Raw genomic sequence first — 18408 nt, forward strand, 5'->3', positions numbered from 1 at the left:
TTGCTCATCTATAGGAAATATATATATATCCACTGTATATAAATGTATATGTGTTTATGTGTGTATGAATAAATATTACATTTACATTGTTTAACCCACATTTTACTTCATGCCATTTCCCCTGTTCTATATACTTTAGACTGATTATGAGCATCTTTACCTGTGATTCTCTATAATCTATGGGGCCCATTTATCAAGCTCTGAATGGAGCTTGTGGGCCCGTGTTTCTAGCAAGTCTTCAGACTCACCAGAAACACAAGTTATGGTAGAGCGGGTGAAAGACTGCTGCTCCATAACCCTGTCCGCCTGCTCTGATGAGGCGGACAAGAATCGCCGGAAATCAACCCGATCGAGTACGATCGGGTTGATTGACACCTCCCTGCTGGCGGCCAATTGGCCGTGAGTCTGCAGGGGGTGGCGTTGCACCAGCAGCTTGTGAGCTGCTGGTGCAATGCTGAATACGGAGAGCGTATTGCTCTCCGCATTCAGCGAGGTCTTGCGGACCTGATCCGAACTGTTGGATCAGGTCCGCAAGACCTATGATAAATATAAGGCTAAAGTGGTTAGAATATTTTAGTAAAATGTTATCATTAAAATGTGTATCCAATTCTTTGTCCCATTTATCTTTAGTAACTCTGACTTTCCCTTAAAGGGACATGAAACCCCAAATTTTTCATTCATGATTTATGTAGAACATACAATTTTAAACAACTTTTTCGTTTTCTTCTATAATCAAATTTGCTTCATTCTCTTGGAATCATTTGTTGAAGGAGCAGCAATGCACTACTGTTTTCTAACTGAACACATGAGTGAGCCAATGACAATCAGTATATATACAGTATATATGCAGCCACCAATCAGAACCTATGTTCTTTGCTGCTCCTGATCAAGAGAAGGAAGCAAATTAAATAAAAGAAGTACATTGGAAAGCTGTTTAAAATTGTATGTCCTGTCTAAATCATGAATCTCTAATTATGACTTTACTGTACCTTTAATATTCAAAATTGATTTATAGAGATAAAACCCTTCTATGCAAATTTGATATGCCGTATTCTGTATTTCAAATTTGACTTTTAATGCTTTATCAATTAACCGTAAAAAGTTGCTAATCCTGGTTTATTTTATTCAGAATCTAAGTTGACAAACACAACAAACAATCGTACATACAACAGCTTTTTGTGAAACCTCAAACATAGTTAGGTTAGGATGAGGTTAGCAAGCTAAAGTTTCCGTTTCCTGTAAATGGTGATTGCTCAAAAGATACAGAACTATCTTGTTCACTGAAGACCGCCAGAAATGAAATTTACCCAGTGAAAATATTATCGCACTGCAATATGGGATAGATATAATGTCCACCAAGGTAAGCAGTCTTGACTGATATTAAACAGCAGTTAGTGTTCCTTTAATAGATATGATAAAATAATAACTGGCATTTTTAACTTTTGAATGGGAACTTCAGCATTTATGTATTTTTTGCTGTTTAATTTCCTAGGTTTTTATTTTAAAATGTGTGCATGTGAGTGTATGATGTGTGTAGTGTATTTGTAGTGTTGGTGTTATGTGTGTGTAGTGCTTGTGTGGTTTGTATTATCTGTATGTTGTGTTTATGTATGTAGCATTTGCATAGTGTGTGTGTGTGTGTAGTAAAGCATTTGTTTTGTCTGTTCTATGAGGTAGTGTGTGTAGCATTTGTTTAGAGAGAGAGTGTGTGTGTGTATAGTGTATCATTTAAGTTAGCAGAATTTTGTTGTTCGTCGCTCAGTTGTATGTTGTATTCATCCTGCATAGCTGTTTCTGTTTCAGTTAATGATTGTATTTCAACCTATATATTAAATTGATGATCATTTGCACATGTTTGGTATAATTTTGTAATCATACACCTGACTATATAACCGAAAAATCCCTGACTTTGCACAAGTGCACGTAGAAGAATTGTTGCTGTATTGAAGGCAAAGGGTGGTCACACCAAATAATGATTTAGATTTTTATTCTGATCACTGAGTTTTTTAGAATGATAACTTTTTATATTATGCTTCCGGTTATATCAGACCATTACTGATTTGGTTATATATCATTAAAAATGCATAGATAAACATCATTAAAATTAATTAAATGATTGGGAGGTGAACTGTCTCCAGTTTAATAGGTTAATCATTCATATTTGATCAACTTTTCAGCTGTACATTATTGGAAGGAGGAAAATAACCATTACCTTAAAGGGACATAAAACACGTTGGGATAGAGACAAAATATAATAATATGTACTTTAATTACTTTACCTGCAAATTTATACTGCAGTGCCTCACCATTAACCCTTTCTTTTTAGTTTCTGAATTGTAAAGCTCTAACTCCCCCCACTCATTTCCTTCTATGGCTGTATCTATATCTATTGTTGTTTTGGTAGAAGGCAAAAACGCATAGGGATTATTTGCTGGAGCATGCCTAGAAGCTGTGAAATACAATGCCTGTGTCTAAACACTGATAAGAGGGGTGGAGTTGGCTGCTCCAGTCAGCTTAGCTATGTAATTTATTTAGCTTATTTTTGAAAATTATTTTAAAATACTTGCCAGCAATTTTTAAACAATTTTTTATGCAAACTATTTTTAATTAATTAGCCCTTTTAGGATATGCACAGATATCAACCTGTTGTATGTCCCTTTAATAACAATTTAATTAGTTGTATTTAACTAAAGAAAAATAACCGTTACCTTAATAATAATTTAAATAGTTTTATTTAACTAAAACATTAACCCTCCCTCCTCACACATAAGTCCCCGTGCAGATCTATTCCACTCCATACAATCTTCTGTTCAATGAGCTTCTTGAAATGTATTATGGGTTCAGTGTGCATAGATTTGAAGGGGAGCAATAGCATTAAAGGGAGAGTAAGTTCAAAATGAAGCTTTCATGATTGAGAAAGAACATGCAATTTTTAACAATTTTCCAATTTACTTATTTTATCTAATTTGATTAATTCTTTTGGTATCCATTGTTGAAAAGCATACATAGGTTCAGAAACAATGCACTGCTGTGAGCTAGCTGCTTGTCACTGTCTAACCCAATGTGTTCAGCTAGGCCCCAGTAAAACATTGCTCTCCTTTAACAAAGGATTCCAAGAGATTGAAGCAAATTTGATAATAGAAGTAAATCTGAAATCTTAAAAGGGTATGCTGTATCTGAAACGCAAATGTTTATTTCATGATTATGTCCCTTTAAGGTCTATTTCTCAACTCTGTATGTTTATTTTATAACATTTCTTGCTGTAAAAAGGGGGCATGTTATTTCTACAGACAAAAATTCAGTCTTGAGAACAACAAGATATGTAATATGTGATAATGTCTTCAAGATAGAAAACCTGCCCAGGAACCTCCTCATAGAATTTTATTTGAAAAACCTGATTTAAATAAAAATAAATCTATTTTAAATTAAAAAAAAACTTATTTAAATAAAAAAAATCAGATTTTTTGGATTTAAAATCCCCCATAAATTGTGTTTACCAGATAATAATTTTTTTATTTTTTTTAAAATAATTTTTATTGAGGATTATAATGTTATGACATACAATCATGAGAAACATAACTTCACATTGTGAATAAAACTGAAACAGAACATATACAAATAAAAGAAAAAAGAAAACATTTCAGTTGCAAAACAGCAATAATCGTTGGTATATCATATGTATAAAGTCTCTAGTCAAGAGAAGACCTCACAGTTTTTTTCTTTTTCTTTGTTTGTTGCACAACACTTCTTCAGTAGTTAGTTAACATTGAAGCCTTGTATGAACATACACATCAATGTATATAGTAATAATAAGCCTTAAGGAAAGATAAACAAATCCAGCACACTTATTTCATCTATAAAGCTTTTACAATTGTGAGAGGATGATGAATGACAAATGGTGCAGAAAAGATGATAATAGTGATCTGAGTCTGTTAGTGACCAACTATGAGAGTCAATACAATGCCTTGGATATATATTCCCAAGGCAATGTGTTTCAGAATATTGGGGGTAATTAGGGACTAAATATTTATATAGCCTTGTTTTCAGGTGTAATAAACAAGAGAGAAGAGGAAAGGAAAAAAAAAAAAAAAAAAGGGGAAGGGAAGGGAGGGGGTACAGGTTTCATCTACACACAGATAGATATCTCAAATAATTGCAGGTCTGTATGTCCGCAGGAGACCCACTAGCAACTTTCAGTCCCTCCTTCCAAGCACTGCTGCCAAGCTTCCCTACACATACAGTGCATCACAATATTGTTATTGGCTGCAAACACTGCGCATTCCATTGTTTCAAGATGTACCATAATGGACCTAACCTGACTCCATCTTGGGCCCTTAGATTGGAGCCAAGTCCTAGCAATACTCAATTTAACAGCCATGAAAATATATATGCATAGACATTTTAAATGCCTGGGCATCTTATTAGAGAATAAATTAAACAGTGCTGCAGCTGGGCGGTTAGCTTCCGTCATTCCGTCATATGCATGGGAGAGCCCACTTTACCACACCCCCTCCAACATAAGGGGGAGTTTGTTTTAGATATCTGAAAAAGGCGTAGGGGAGTGTAATGCCATTGCGTCAGAATCTTGAAGTAAAGTTCAAAGTACGTGTTTACCAGATAATTTAATTTCTTTCTGTATGAGGAGGTTTTCTATCTTGAAAACATTATCACATATTACGTATCTTGTTGTTCTCCAGACTGTGAAATTTTGTCTGTAGAAATAACATGCCCCCTTTTTACAGCAAGAAATGTTATAAAATAAACATACAGAGTTGAGAAATAGACCTTAAAGGGACATAATCATGAAATAAATAATCTGTATGAGGAGTCCAAGGCTTCATTCCTTACTTGTGGAAAATACCGAACCTGGCCACCAGGAGGAGGCAAATACACCCCAGCCAAATGCTTAAATACCTCCCCCAGTCATTCTGCAGAGGGAACAAGGAACAGTAGGAGAAATATCAGGGTATAAAAGGTGCCAGAAGAACAAAACAAAAATGTAGGTCCGCCCAACGGAGAATATGCGCGAGAGCCGTGGACTCTCCTCATACAGAAGGAAATTAAATTATCTGGTAAGCATAATTTATGTTGTCCTTCTTAATATGAGGAGAGTCCACGGCTTCATTCCTTACTTGTGGTAAACCTATACACAAGTTCTAGAGGACACTGAATGAAAACGGGATGGGTAAAAAGAAAGGCGGACCCTATTCTGAGGGCAACACAGCCGCCTGCAAAACATTTCTCCCAAAACCTGCTTCAGCCAAAGCAAAAACGTCAAACTTGTAAAATTTTGAAAAGGTATGTAAGGAAGCCCTACAAATCTGATCCATAGAGGCCTCATTCTTGAAGGCCCAAGAGGAAGCCACAGCTCTAGTTGAATGAGCCTTAATCCTCTGAGGAGGCTTATGTCCACTGTCTCATAAGCTAAGCGAATAATGATCCTCAACCAAAAGAACAAGGAAGTGAACAAGGCTTTCTGCCCCCTACGCTTCCCAAAATAGGCATCAAACAAGGAAGAAGTTTGTCAAAACTCCTTCATAGCCTGAAGATAGAACTTTAAGGCCCAAACCACATACAAATTATGAAGTACTAGACTTCTGTGAAAATTAATCACAAACAAGGGCGCCTCCTAGTGTAACACTGGTGATATATAAGGTAGATATATACTTTGAAAACATACTCACAAGTATGGCAGCATCCAATTGTGCTGAGTAGGGTGTTCTGGGAACTCTCAGTGTTCCAGTGTCAGGGTTTTTAAACTGCTTTGTTTGCCATGTGCTACTAGCAGCCATTTTGTTCACCTTTCTTGCTGAATCTGGTGCAGAGTGTGTGATGCTGCTCATTTCCTGCACGTCCTCGTCCCAGTAACCGCTAAAGGAGAAACCTTTGGTCACGGTTTTCCTTTCCTGGGTGGACTCCTCCATAGTCACACAGGCTCTTGATGATGCCGGTGCTGCAAGCTATTTCATTGACAGTGCTTTTGTATCACAGCACTCCATTCCTGTAACGGTCTATTCCACTTGCTATTGAGGCCATTGATGGCAGGCCCCTTAAGCCTGCACTCATTACTCACAAAACCACTCCATAAACCCTCCAGTTCAAGGTGATTAAATCTCTGCATTTTCCTGTTGTTCTTGGTTATCCCTGGCTCCAAAAGCACAATCCTAGTCTCGACTGGCGTAGGTCCTAAATTTTGTCATGGTCTCCGCAATATATTTCCACTTGTCTTCGGAAACCAGTCAAAGTCCTGTGCACTTCTTCGGTATCTCAATTGCCCGAGGAGTACCGAGAGTTCCAAGATGTTTTTGACAAGGTGCGTGCCGGTACGTTGCCTCCTCACCAGTCTTACAATTGTGCCATAGACCTGCAACCCGGAGCCACTCCTCCTTGGGGCCGGGTTTACCCACTCTCGGTTGCAGAGAATTGTTCTATGGAGGAGTATCTTGCCGATGCTCTGTCATGGGAATCATCCGCAAATCCTGCTCTCCTGCAGGGGCTGGCTTCTTCATGAAGAAAAATGGTGGCGAGTTAAGACCATGCATGGATTATAGGGGTCTTAATTGTCTTACCATTAAGAATGCTTACCATATTCCGCTCATTACGGAACTCTTTGACCGCCTCAAGAGAGCTACGGTCTTTTCTAAACTTGATTTGAGAGGAGCATACAATCTCGCTAGGATTAAGGAGGGCCACGAATGGAAAACAACATTTAACAACAGGAGCGGGCATTATGAGTATCTTGTAATGCCTTTTGGCCTATGTAATGCTCCAGCTGTTTTCCAGGAATTTATTAATGATGTCCTACGAGATATGTTGCAACAGTTTGTTATGCTGTACTTGTTACCACTCTTGAGGCTCATCGTTTTGATGTTCCCCGGGTACTTCTGAGACTACATGAGAATGGCCTGTTTTGTAAACTCGAGAAATGTGAGTTCCATCAGACTCAAGTAACCTTCCTAGGTAATGTAATCTCTGTTGCAAGGTTCTCCATGGATCCTGACAAGTTGCCTGCAGTCCTGCAGTGGCCTCACCCAGTTGGTCTTCGCTATATTCATTGTTTTTTGGGCTTTGCAAATTACTATAGGAGGTTTATTAAAAACCTTTCTTCATGGGTCAAACCTATCACTGACATGACCCGTAATGAGAATGATCCACTCCATTGGTCACCTACTGCCAATAAGGCTTTTGACAGTCTTAAGACTGCCTTTGCTGCCACTCCAGTTCTGGCTCATCCTATCCCTGTCCTGCCTTTCGTTCTTGAGGTTGATGCGTCTGAGACTGGAGTAGGTACCCTTTTGTATCAACGTCCTACGCCTGGCGGTTCCTTGCTTCCGTGCGGTTTCTTCTCTAAGAAATTGTCTCTGGTGGAGTGCAATTATGAAATTGGCGACAGGGAATTACTGGCCATAATTTTGGCACTCAAGTAATGGAGGCACCTTCTCGAGGGTACTAGCGTACCAGTGCTCATTCTTACTGACCACAAGAATTTGACTTATCTATCCGAAGCAAAATGTTTGTCGCCCCGACAGGCCAGATGGGCGCTATTTTTGTCTTGCTTTAATTATGTGGTTTCCTACTTGCCTGGTAGTAAGAATGTTAGGGCTGATGCCTTCTCTCATCAATTTTCGCCTCTGTCCAAGGAGGAGTCTGTAACTATTCCAGTTATACCTCCTAACCATATTTTGGCCACCATATGTACTAATTTGACTTCTCCCTTAGGGGAGGAAATCCTGGCTGCACAAACCAATGCACCTCCTGAGAAACCTAGTGGTAATAAGCCTTTTGTCCTCCCGTGGGGGAGGGGTCATTGAGGGGAGGGTACAGTCAGGGTTTCTTTTATGCTTTGTTTGCCATGTGCTGCTAGCAGCCATTTTGTTCACCTTTCTTGCTGAATCTCGTGCAGCGTGTGTGATGCTGCTCATTTCCTGCAAGTCCTCGTCCCAGTAACCGCTAAAGGAGAAACCTTTTGTCACGGTTTTCCTTTCCTGGATGGACTCCTCCATAGTCACCCAGGTTCTTGATGATGCCGGTGCTGCAAGCTATTTCATTGACAGTGCTTTTGTATCACAGCACTCCATTCCTGTAACAGTCTATTCCGCTTGCTATTGAGGCCATTGATGGCAGGCCCCTTAAGCCTGCACTCATTACTCACAAAACCACTCCATAAACCCTCCAGTTCAAGGTGATTAAATCTCTGCATTTTCCTGTTGTTCTGGGTTATCCCTGGCTCCAAAAGTACAATCCTAGTCTCGACTGGCGTAGGTCCTAAATTTTGTCATGGTCTCCGCAATGTATTTCCACTTGTCTTCGGAAACCAGTCAAAGTCCTGTTCACTTCTTCGGTATCTCAATTGCCGAGTAGTACCGAGAGTTCCAAGATGTTTTTGACAAGGTGCGTGCCGGTACGTTGCCTCCTCACCAGTCTTACAATTGTGCCATAGACCTGCAACCGGGAGCCATTCATCCTTTGGGCCGGTTTTACCCACTCTCGGTTGCAGAGAATTGTTCTATGGAGGAAAATCTTGCCGATGCTCTGTCATGGGAATCATCCGCAAATCCTGCTCTCCTGCAGGGGCTGGCTTCTTCATGAAGAAAAAGGGCGGCAAGTTAAGACCATGCATCGATTATAGGGGTCTTAATTGTCTTACCATTAAGAATGCTTACCGCTCATTACGGAATTCTTTGACCGCCTCAAGAGAGCTACGGTCTTTTCTAAACTTGATTTGAGAGGAGCATACAATCTCGTTAGGATTAAGGAGGGCCACGAATGGAAAACAACATTTAACACCAGGAGCGGCCATTATGAGTATCTTGTAATGCCTTTTGGCCTATGTAATGCTCCAGCTGTTTTCCAGGAATTTATTAATGATGTCCTACGAGATATGTTGCAACAGTTTGTTGTGGTGTACTTAGATGATATCCTCATAAACTTACCCACTCTTGAGGCTCATCGTTTTGATGTTCCCCGGGTACTTCTGAGACTGCATGAGAATGGCCTGTTTTGTAAACTCAAGAAATGTGAGTTCCATTAGACTCAAGTAACCTTCCTAGGTAATGTAATCTCCGTTGCAAGGTTCTCCATGGATCCTGACAAGTTGCCTGCAGTCCTGCAGTGGCCTCACCCAGTTGGTCTTCGCTCTATTCAATGTTTTTTGGGCTTTGCAAATTACTATAGGAGGTTTATTAAAAACCTTTCTTCCTTGGTCAAACCTATCACTGACATGACCCGTAATGAGAATGATCCACTCCATTGGTCACCTACTGCCAATAAGGCTTTTGACAGTCTTAAGACTGCCTTTGCTGCCACTCCAGTTCTGGCTCATCCTAACCCTGTCCTGCCTTTTCGTTCTTGAGGTTGATGCGTCTGAGCCTGGAGTAGATACCCTTTTGTATCAATGTCCTACGCCTGGCGGTTCCTTGCTTCCGTGCGTTCCGTCTCTGGTGGAGTGCAATCATGAAATTGGCGACAGGGAATTACTGGCCATAATTTTGGCACTCAAGTAATGGAGGCACCTTCTCGAGGGTACTAGCGTACCAGTGCTCATTCTTACTGACCACAAGAATTTGACTTATCTATCCAAAGAAAAACGTTTGTCGCCCCGACAGGCCTGATGGGCGCTATTTTTGTCTCGGTTTAATTATGTGGTTTCCTACTTGCCTGGTAGTAAGAATGTTAGGGCTGATGCCCTCTCTCATCAATTTTCGCCTCTGTCCAAGGAGGAGTCTGTAACTATGCAAGTTATACCTCCTAACCATATTTTGGCCACCATATATACTAATTTGACTTCTCCCTTAGGGGAGGAAATCCTGGCTGCACAAACCAATGCACCTCCTGAGAAACCTAGTGGTAATAAGCCTTTTGTCCTCCCGCGGGGGAGGGGTCATTGAGGGGAGGGTACAGTCAGGGTTTTTTCCATGCTTTGTTTGCCATGTGCAGCTAGCAGCCATTTTGTTCACCTTTCTTGCTGAATATCGTGCAGAGTGTGTGATGCTGCTCATTTCCTGCACACCTTCTTATGGCCAGACTGTTATACATCATCTTTGTGGGACAAGTGATGACATCACAATTCTGAGACTGCAACCTATTATTTAAAGGGCCACTATTCAGTATGCTTTGCCCTTGCGTTGTCTCAGACCTGTTTGTGATTTCCTGTATTCCAGTGTATTACCTGGCTAGTCTGACATCTTTTCTGATTCCTGATCCCTGACTTGTTCCTGACTGACTACTCGCTTTGGCTTCTGACTCGGCTTGTCTGACTACCAGCTCTGGTTTTGACTCCTGGCTTGTTATTTGACTTGTGGACTTTTTATTATTTTTGTTATTAATAAAGGTGTGATTATTTTTGCACTTCTCAGCTCAGTCTGATTCCTGGCATCCTGACACCCAGCTCACTGATCCAAAGAGCAGGGAATCCTTTTGACCGCTCCTATTGCTGTGAGCTGGATTAATTAAGCTCAGACTTCCAAAAAACGCCAAAAATTAAAATTTTATTGAATAGATTTTTTTTTTTAAAACAAAAAGGCAATACATGTACCCTATGTATATTAAAAAACAGTAGATCAACGCGTTTCTCAGCTCTCCTGGCTGTTTCCTCAGGCTTCTGTTAATCTTGTGGAAGTACTGGCTTTTAAATAACAAACAATCCAATCACAAAACGTTAAAAAAAAACACCCACTAATACAGGTGTGTTGCCTTAATTACCTGTCTCTTTAGAAAATATACATTGCTCTCCAGAAAGTCAAATGTTATTGCTAAGCTTGTATACAATATTAACACAAATGTACAATTGACAATCTTGTAAATGATGGCTAAATAGAAAGTTATATATCCTATATCAACAACAAACTGTTGATAAATTTACATAGATATTTACAAATCTCCTATTCCTCAGATGTGACAATCATGTCTCCTGTCATATGCTTAATCTCTGTCCTATAAAACTTACCCTTTTAGATAAACCTGATTGTGATTACTCCAAACCACAAATAATAATACTACGTATTAGTAGATTGCATGACCCAATCTTTTATTGGCCATGTGGTTATTCATTATTATAGGTGTATTATAAGTATAGTTTGTATCTCAAAACCACTTACAGCAACTACACAGCATATATAAGAATACAATATATATATACTTAACTCTAGAACTGACTTTGTTACAAAACGGAACTTCACTTCTGTATATCTGAACAATCATTTCATTGTGATTACGTATGTGTTGCTAGTCATCGTGAACCCACCTCCAATGCGTGTGTGTATCCATTCCTATTTCCTATATCCTGCGGTAACGGTGGAAAAAAAACCCTGGTACTGGGAATAAGTGAACTCTTTTTTAAGTTTATCTTCCATCCATGAGATCGAAAAAGAAAAAGAAGGGCTTTTGAATGGTCTTCTGCCAGACGACAAGATGGTGCCTGAACCAGAATATCGTCTAAGTATGGCGCCACTACTATCCCTCTGGTTCTGGTCACTGCGAGCAGAGCCCCTAAAACCTTCGTAAAAACTCTTGGAGCAGTAGCTAGACCAAACAGAAGTGCAATAAACTGGAAGTGCTGGTCCAGGAATGCAAATCTTAGGAACTTGAAGTGTTCCTTGTGTATAGGGACGTGAAGGAAAGCATCCTTCAGTTCTATCATGGTCATGAATTGTCCTTCCTGGACTAAAGGAAGAATGGACCTTATTGTCTCCATCTTGAACAAGGGGACATGCAGGAATTTGTTTAAACACTTTAGGTCCAGAATTGAACAAAAAGTACCCTCCTTCTTTGGGACCACGAACAGGTTTGAGAAGTATCCCAGACCTCTCTCTGCTGGAGGTACCGGCACAATGACCCCCAGGGCAGAGAGATCCCTCACACACCCTAGAAAAGCCTCTCTTTTTTCTGGTCTTGAAGACAGGTTTGATAAGAGAAATCTGCCCTTGGGAGGATGAGACTTGAAACCTATCCTGTATTCCTGAGCGATGACCTCCAGTACCCACGGGTCTTGCACGTCCCCAAACCAAGCTTCTGAAAAGAGTGACAGTCTTCCCCCTACCATATCCAAATTCAGATCAGGGGCCACCCCTTCATGCTGACTGACTCTGCAGTCTTCTTATTCTGCTTATTCGAGGACTGAGGAGGTTTACAAGTTCCCTTGGACTGCTCAGGCTTTGCAGATGGCTGCTGATGTTGGGATTTGTCCGAATGAAAGGAACAAAAATTAGGACCTTGTCCCTTAGGTTTGTTCTTCTTATCCTGTGATAAAAAGGCACCTTTGCCTACAGTAACCATGGATATGATTGAGTCCAAGCCTAGACCAAAGAGAATTTTACCCTTAAATGGAAGGGAAAGAAGTCTAGACTTTGAAGTCATATCTGCAGACCAAAACTTCAGCCAGAGTGCCCTACAGGCTAGCACAGAAAACCTGAAACCTTGGCATTCAGCTGAATAATCTGCATATTTGCATCACAAATAAAAGAATTAGCTACCCTTAAGGCATAATTCTTTCCTGGATCATGTCGAGGGGACCCTCCATCTTGATCAACTCAGATAAGGATTCGCACCAGTAGGTAGCCGCTCCCGCAACTGCAGCAACAGCCGCTGCCGGTTGAAACAAATATCCCGTATGCTGAAACATCTTTCTTAAAAAAGTTTCCAGTTTCTTATCCATGGGCTCCTTAAACGACAAACTATCCTCAAGTGGGATAGTAGTGCACTTAGCAAGCGTGAAGATAGCACCATCCACTTTAGGGACGGAACCCCACAACTTCAACTAAGAATCTGGAACCGGGGGAAGGGGAAAAAGAAGAACCGAGTCTTTCCCATTCATTCTTAATAATGTTTGCCATCTTTACGGGAACCGCAAAGTCTGAAGTACAAAAGTCAACTTGCCATAAATTTCAAAAAAAGAGGGGGGGACAACCAGAAGAGACTATTACAGTTAGAAAGCAAGTGGATTTATAATTTAGATACATTACACCCACAAGGTTTGAATCTAGAAATATAATTGAGAAGTTTTTTCACATAGATGCATACCTATAATTAGGCCTAGTTAATACACTTTTAAATACACGTTTCATTTTTGCCCAAAAATCAACTTGCCATAAATTTCAAACATATTTTTATTAAAGTCTTACAGAAATATATCTTGCCATGTGTAAAAAACACCTTTAGTACTGCATAGAGACTTTTAAACTAATTAAATTATTTATTATTATTAAAAAATGTCCATTTTATAACAAAACCTTTTTACTTATAGGTACATTTTTTATGTATAATCTATTTTATGTATAACCTTTTTTTTATATACTCCTTTTTACAAGTTTTAAATATATGAACTACGCATATATTTATCATATTTTTTGGTATTTTTATAATGTATTTAAAGAATTCCCATCCCTCTTTTTCTCTTTCCGTACAAATTATAAATTAAAAAATACATATCCTACATAACAATTTTGCCCCATGATGAATACATATGTGAATATAATGAGCAACAATGAATTTATAGTAAATATTAAAAATCTTTTAAAGTTCCTAAATTTTTTTTTTTTTTATTATTTATATCATGTAAAATAATGAATTGCTAATGAATCTGGTTATACCACTGGATTCATTTCTGTACTACATGAATACTTTTCAGATACAAGTATTTTCAACACATAACTTTATATAACATTTGCAGAAAGAATTTCCACTTTTTTGAACTGCCTACATCCTATATTATAACATAGCTTTTTAACAAAGGACCATTGGAGAACTTAGAATACATTTTTAACATAAAATTATGCTATTAACTAATAAAGTATATAAATAATGAATCATATACAGGTAGCCCTCAGTTTACGCCGGGGTTAGGTTCCAGAAGGAATGGTTGTAAATTGAAATCCAGTTTATAATGTAAGTCAATGGGAAGTGAGGGAGTTAGGTTCCCGGCCCCTCTCAAAATTGGCATAAGTATCACTTAATACATTATTTTTAAAGCTTTGATATGTAGACTTTAAATGCTAAACAGCATTATAACCCTAATAAAATAATCACACAACACAGAATATATAATTAAACTAAGTTAAATGAACAAAAACATTTGCTAAACAGAATTAAAAACCTAATAAAATAATCACACAACACAGACTTTACTTGCATTTTTCTACAAACAGTTATTTCTATGCATTCCAATGTGGACGGATTTATAGACAGAAAGATCTTGTTCCTTTGCAAGCTGCTCGATAGCTTAGGTCTGGTTAAACTGATTAATTTCAGCTTGCTTGGCTTGCATATCTTTGCTGCAACACAAGCGGACAGCTCCACCTACTGGCTATTTTAATCAATGCACTGCTTCTCAATGCTTTTCAATAGCAGTCACATGACTGAAAAATAGGTTGTTATTCTGAAACGGTGTAAATTGAACCGTTGTAAACCGAGGGCCACCTGTACTAAGATCGGTTTTACCTAAATGTTTTAATAATTGCTCTAATAATTGTGTTCAAAATGTTGCAATACATATGTTACACAAAAGAAGATTAAACGGCTCTGCACAGTCAAATTGAAATATCCAATTAAAAATGACCTGAAGAGTATAAAAGAGAGCGTTAAGCAGATCTGTCATAGCTTGAAAAAGGCTCTCTTGAGCTGAAACGCGTTGCTAAGACACAGACTGCTACCACGGAACAAGTGTTAGAGGACGCTCTACAGGATTTGTACACACGCTGTTGGCTAACTTGTCATCCCGCAATTGGTGGGCGTGACCGGAACCGGTACACGGATTGACAGAGGAGTTTCTCAGGGGCCACATACGCCGGAGCATTGCTCGGATCTTTCTGAGACGTATTTGCCACAGTTTCTTTTGCTTCTCCGGTGTTTCGAACTGGTTAACCGGGTGAGGAGATCCAACGCTGACCCAGGATTCTTAATCATAAGGTACTTTATCATAAAAAGCTGACATTGTGGAAAAATCCAAGCATACCATTTCTCACTGTGATTTCGAACTAAAACTACAAGTAACTTAATGGAGACCAGTGGATCTTATTGGAACTTCCTGTTATATCACAAAGGAAGCCTAATATGCAAGTCAAAAAATAGCCGTTTTTTACAAATATATATACATGAACTAAGATAGCATATATCTTTTGAGGACATTTAATAAACGACTATAGATCTGTTTTATTAATAATTTTTATGTTTTTATTCTAATCCGGTCTGATTTAGATGCTCATATCGACTCAGAAATATATATTGCACTTTATTAGTTAAATTTAATATACTGAACTTAAGACTAATAACATACATTTTTAATATATTTCTTTAGTGGTTGGTACCAACAGTTATATGTATTAGAATTATTAGTTAGTTTTTAAACTTATCAAATTGTCATATGTCTCACTTAATAAATTGATTTATTTTACCATTTTTCTAGCAAATTATTATTATATATATATATTTTATTTTTTATAAAATTACTTGTGCTCATTACATTCCATTTGTATATCATTCTATATAGAAAACATATCAAATTACTTTTTTATCCCATTGTTTTTTGGTAGATATTTAGCCAGTGCTTTTTTACAAACACAGGCGCACACATATTAGAATAATATTTTTAACATACAGTAAACCATCCGGATCACTTGGGGTGTCTGTTTTTTTATGTGTAGTTTTGTCTACCACCAGCGCATAGACTTTTAGCTGTTTGCTTTACTAAAGTCTGAAGTACAACCCTGTCCTCGTAGACCTTATCTAATTTAGGAATACAAGGTTCCTCAGGTAACTTAGGTTCTGGAACCTCTAAAGTAGCTAAAACGCCCTTTAGCAGAAAGCATAAGTGTTCAATCCTAAATATAAAGTCTGGTCCCTCCGCAACCGGAGGCTTCAAGGCCGCAGATTCTGACCCAGAAAGAGTGTCCTCTGAAGTATCAGAGGCGTCTTCATCATCAAATAATCTTGTATCAGAAAAATCCAATAAGCTAGTAGATGACCCCTGGGAAGGATAGCAATATTTAACCTTTCGCTTGTGCTTAACAGTGCGTGGTAAAGCACTAAAGGCCGCAGACACTGCCGTCTGTAACTGTTCGGTAAAGTCTGGCGGTAAAAGGGCCCCTCCAGATGGAGGAATAGGAGTGCTACGGGAAGCTGTATGTGTATTAGGAGATGACTGTAGGGTGCGCACCTCACGGGATGGAGACTCCTCGGAGGTGTATGGCTCAGTGGCACTAAGCATATTAGCTTTCTTCGATATAATTACTTTATCAAGGCATGTGGAACATAATTGAGCAAGTGGGTATACCGTGACCTCCTCACAATATAGACAGGCATTCGATTTAGGTAAAGAGGGAGTGCCCTCTAACGTATCAGAGTCCTCCATAGCTTGCGCTTATAAATAGGACAATGACAAATATAAAAGGCACCTTTATACCCCCAATGGCTGGGGCACTCACCACCTCCTATGACCCAGGCCCAAGAGAGAAACAGCTTCATCTCCAGATAACCGCACGGTCAGGAAGAAGGGAATCAAAGTGACCACACCCGGTCACGTGGCACTTTGTGGCCAGGCTATTTTGGAGATGTTGGGTCGCAGGTGGGAAGTTCTAGGTGCCATATTAGAGAGGTGGGTTTTCAGGAATGGCTCAGGCATTCTTTTAAAACTGGGACACCAAAAAGGCTATAAGTGCGTATGGTTGTAACATATGCTTAAACTATAACAGCACAGCACTGTATAGTACATTTGGAATGTACAGCAAAACAAATTACACAATTTTCCTTAAAAATACTTACGCAACAAGTGATTTCATTGAAGCAGAGGATTCTGGGGGGAATTATATGCAAATTAGCTTTACAGTAACACATCTTTTCTAACATCTGTTTTAAGTTGAATATGTGCTTTAATTACCCCTGTTTATTATAGCTATTTACTCTCATTTGTGGTGCTACACACAGTGAACAATGTGAATTGATCTTCCATAGGTTTAAACACCCCTTCTACACTCAGGTATTCATGATTGTTCCTGGGAGTTGTTATAAAGCTAGAGAGTCTTTTTCTATTTTAAATAGACAAACAGGAATGATTTAGCCTACAAGACAGATTTTATTGTTAGAACTAGTCTATACTTAGACCCTATAAGCTGGTGACAGGATAAGGAAGGTATGGTCATACTGTGTAATTAAGATCTGTTTTATTATAAAAACTTACGCCTAGATTACGAGTTTTGCGGTGCTAACGAGCAGGTTTCACTCACCGCTCATTTACCTGCATTGCTGGTATTACGACTTTTTAGAATCCTGTTGTTAAAAGAAAAGAAGTGAGCGTTGAGCAAAATGTTGCTCATTACCGCACTCCAATACCAGCGCTGCTTAAGTCAGCAGTGAGCTGGTGTAACGTGATCGTGCACAATTTCCCCATAGGAATCAACGGGGAGAGATGGCTGAAAAAAAGTCTAACACCTGCAAAAAAGCAGCGTAAATTTCCCTAACGCAGCCCCATTGATTCCTATGGGGAAATAAAATTTATGTCTACACCTAACAACCTAACATGAACCCTGAGTCTAAACACCCCTAAACTTACACTTATTAACCCCTAATCTGCTGCCCCCAACATCGCCAACACCTACATTATATTTATTAACCCCTAATCTGCCGCCCCCAATGTCGCCGCAACCTACCTACACTTATTAACCCCTAATCTGCCGCCCTCAACGTCGCCGCCACTATATTAAAGTTATTAACCCCTAAACATAAGTCTAACCCTAAACCTAACACCCACTAACTTAAATATAATTTAAATAAATCTAAATAAAATTACTATCATTACCTAAATAATTCCTATTTAAAACTAAATACTTACCTATAAAATAAACCCTAAGCTAGCTACAATATAACTAATAGTTACATTGTAGCTATCTTAGGGTTTATTTTTATTTTACAGGCAAGTTTGTATTTATTTTAACTAGGTAGAATAGTTAGTAAATAGTTATTAACTATTTAATAACTACCTAGCTAAAATAAACAAAAGTACCTGTAAAATAAAACCTAACCTAAGTTACAAAAACACCTAACAATACACTATAATTAAATAAATTAACAAAATTAAATACAATAACCTAAATTACATACAATTAGCTAAAATAAAATAAAATAAGCCAATAGAATTGAGCTCGCATTCTATTGGCTGATTGGATCAGCCAATAGGATTGAACTTTAATCCTATTGGCTGATTGCATCAGCCAATAGGATTTTTCCTACCTTAATTCCGATTGGCTGATAGAATTCTATCAGCCAATCGGAATCTAAGGGACGCCATATTGGATGACATAACTTAAAGGTACCTTCATTCTGTGCTAGTCGTCGGATGAAGAGGATGCTCCGCGTCGGATGTCTTGAAGATGGACCCGCTCCGTGCCGGATGGATGAAGATAGAAGATGCCGTCTGGATGA

At 38.7% G+C, this 18408-nt stretch overlaps 1 long non-coding RNA gene across 1 annotated transcript in view; it reads left to right on the plus strand.

The window, feature by feature from the left end:
- Positions 1-1290: 1290 nt before the first annotated feature.
- The window catches only part of LOC128655229 (uncharacterized), a 79131-nt gene continuing 62013 nt past the window's right edge, over positions 1291-18408 (plus strand). Inside the window, exon 1 of the long non-coding RNA XR_008401737.1 lies at positions 1291-1360. This is a non-coding gene — a long non-coding RNA (uncharacterized LOC128655229). The remainder of the gene's footprint in view (positions 1361-18408) is intronic.

This window comes from Bombina bombina, chromosome 4 (assembly GCF_027579735.1).
Source record: "Bombina bombina isolate aBomBom1 chromosome 4, aBomBom1.pri, whole genome shotgun sequence".
Classification (NCBI taxonomy): Eukaryota; Metazoa; Chordata; class Amphibia; order Anura; family Bombinatoridae; genus Bombina; species Bombina bombina.